The sequence below is a fragment of the Molossus molossus genome, unplaced genomic scaffold (assembly GCF_014108415.1).
Source record: "Molossus molossus isolate mMolMol1 unplaced genomic scaffold, mMolMol1.p scaffold_m16_p_4, whole genome shotgun sequence".
In the NCBI taxonomy this organism is placed as follows: Eukaryota; Metazoa; Chordata; class Mammalia; order Chiroptera; family Molossidae; genus Molossus; species Molossus molossus.
This window is the reverse complement of record NW_023425377.1, coordinates 30,098,893-30,101,911: the sequence shown is the minus strand read 5'-3', so window position 1 is coordinate 30,101,911 and position 3,019 is coordinate 30,098,893. Positions and strand designations below refer to the sequence as shown.

General features: G+C 44.9%; 1 pseudogene; it reads right to left on the bottom strand.

Annotated features, from left to right (window-relative positions):
* Positions 1-315: 315 nt before the first annotated feature.
* On the bottom strand, positions 316-874 carry LOC118643540 (annotated as a pseudogene).
* Between the last annotated feature and the right edge of the window lie 2,145 nt (positions 875-3,019).

The window sequence follows — 3,019 nt, the reverse complement described above, 5'->3', positions numbered from 1 at the left end:
TATCCAAATGTAGCAAATAGCACCAGGTTTCCCATCTAATGAAATGCAGTGTCTGACAATTCTTTAGAGCAATAAAAGCCTTTAGATTCCTATTTGTCCCCAGGCAAAGAAGAGCCACTCAATGGCCTTTGCCTAACACCTTTGAGTATTTGTCCGGAGTTAACACACTGGCTGAATCATCACCACAGGACTCCTTACAGGGATGCAGGGAAACATGTCTCAGAAGGTGCTTTACTCTATCCTGTTCTTTCACATCTCAAATTCACTTGGTTGGTCAAAGTCAGGCAGGTAGAACTAGGATAAAAAGTTTGCAACTCACAATAATTTTGTCCACAAATAGGTTAAGATTGTTGCCATCAAGCATGACAGAAGAACCGGAACCAGCATTCTGCTCCAAGAGATCACTGCTGGTGTGAAGGCATCACAAAAGCCATCCCAGCCGTCCTCCACCTCCAGCCAGGCGCGGTGCAGCCCCGTGAGCCATCGCACAGCACAGTCACCACGCTCTGGCAGTCCTGGTCAATGTTGTCATCCCATTCCTTCAGTTCCCAACTGTGGCCTGACAGCGGTTGCTCCAGCAGGATCCCCGTGAAAGTCACGAGCGCCACCACGAGTCCCCAGGTGAGGACTCCGCGGTCTGGAAATATCTCCTGCGCCGCCGCGCGCGCGCCACCAGCTGGACACGGTTCCCCCGATATCCACGGTAGCGGGATCAAAGGAGCTGGTAAGGCTGCCACACCTGGGCGACCACGGAACGCAGCAGGGTGGCCTCGAGGGTGGACGGCGACTATGCGATGGTGCCAGGCCTGCGGGTGCAGTATTCCAGGTAGTCGGTCAGCAACCGTGCAGTGCGCAACCTCAGCGCGTTCCCCATGGCCCGGTGTCTCAAGTGGGCACATCTTTGCATCCAGCTACTTGTTCTGTAAATTGTCTCAGAGTCCCCTATTTAAAAATGGCATCAAGCCCTGGTCAGTTTGGCTCAGTGGTAGGAGTGTCAGCTCTCTGAATGAAGGGTCAAGGGTTTGATTCCCGGTGAAGGGCACATACCTTTCTCCCTCTGTCTCCATCCCTTCCTCCCTCTTTCCCTTCCATGCTATCTAAAAATCAATGGAAAAATATCCTCCGGTGAGAATTAACAACAACAACAACAACAAATAAAGTGGCATCAAAATCCTGCAGGGACTGTGGAAAGGAGAAAGGATGCACCTTGTTCAGTGGAGCATCTCAGTTTACACTGACCAGGCAGCACCAATGTTCATGTCTAACCTGCTAACCCGCTGACTGTTCTCATGGTGACGTTGTTAGTACCTTCCTCTATGGCTCACCAGAAGCCTTCAGGGAGGAGTGAGGTTTGATATAAGAGCAGGGTTTGGGGCAGATAGACCTGGATTTGAGCCCAGCTTCATCACTACATATAGTCCTCTCTCTGTAGGTAAATGACTAAATATTGCTTCCATTTGCTTATCTCTAAAAGGGATATAATAACATTGACTTCCGGTCGTTGTACAGGGTAAATGAGATCAAGTGTAAAAATTCTATATCTGTAGAAAGCCTGAAAGGAGTAAGAATTCAAGAACCATATGTAATTTCCCTATTTCCCTCCCCACCCTGCTTGAATTAAAGTGTGTGTGTCAGTGAAGGATGGACACCAGGACTTGTAGCAGTTGTGATCTCTTTCTCCTATGAATGTGCATATTGCACTTAAAGTTCCTTTCAATTTCATGGTAACTGTATATAATCATGTACCATCTCTTGTGTTATTTAATGCTTTAATCACACGATACACTGGTTATACATTTAACTACACTAGGGATTGTCTCCCCAGCTGAATGAAAGGTCCTTGAGCACAAGACTTCTTAGAACCTTTCATACTTGCATTTTTAGGGTATATTTAAAGTGTTCAATATATACTTTTCTAATAACTGCCCTGAATAACATGATAAATACCTGTAATCAAACCATGATACCGATCTTACTCATTTGCTAGTTTTTATTTGTTTGTTTTTTATCCTCACCCAAGGACATTTTTCCATTTTTTTTGCACAGATAGAGTGGGAGGGAGAGAGAGAGAGAGAGAGAGAGAGAGAGAGAGAGAGAGAGAGCGAAACATCAATGTGAAAGGGACACATCGAGTGGTTGCCACTCGCACGACCAACCAAGGCTGGGGACAAACTGCATCCTAGGTACGTGCCCTTAGTGGGAACTGAATCTGGGTCTCTCTGGACCGCAGGCTGATGCTCTAACCGCTGAGCAAAACTGGCCAGGGCTCATTTGCTAGTTTTGAAACCAGGCACTACGGTGTGCTGATACATACTGAAGGTCCAGCATGTTCAGGACACTGTCTATGCAGCAGTTCTTCCAGTCTTACTGGCCACTGTGTTATGATCTTACTCAGTTTAGCATTCCTAGATGTAGCATTGTGTCTTCTTGTACATAAAAATATTCTACGCACATTTGTTTTTTTGTTTTTTTTCACATCAATGAAGTATTATCATTTATTGTATTTTTTAAAATTAGGATAGATTTATTTATTTTTTATTTTATTTTTGTTACAGATGTTTCTCATTTTTTACCCCATTGACACCCTTCTCCCCATCCCCCCTGCTCCATCCCTGGCTTTTTTGTCCATGTCCATTGGTTATGCATACAAGCATATAAGTTCTGTGGTTTATCTCTTCCCACCTCCCACCACCCCCTCTTCTGAGGGTTGTCAGTCTGTACCCTAATTCCATGTTTCTGGGTCTACTCTATTCCTCAGACTGTTATATTCCTTATATTTCATATGTAAGTGAGATCATGTGGTATTTGTCTTTTTCTGCTTGGCTTGTTTCACTTAGGATAATACTTTCCAGGTCCCTCCATGTCGTTTCAAAGGATAGGAGATCTTTCTTTCTTACAGCTGCATAGTACTCCATTGTGTATATGTACCACTGCTTTTTTATCCATTTGTCTACTGATGGACACTTGGGCTGTTTCCAGATCTTAGCTATTGTAAATAGTGCTGCTATGGACATGGGGG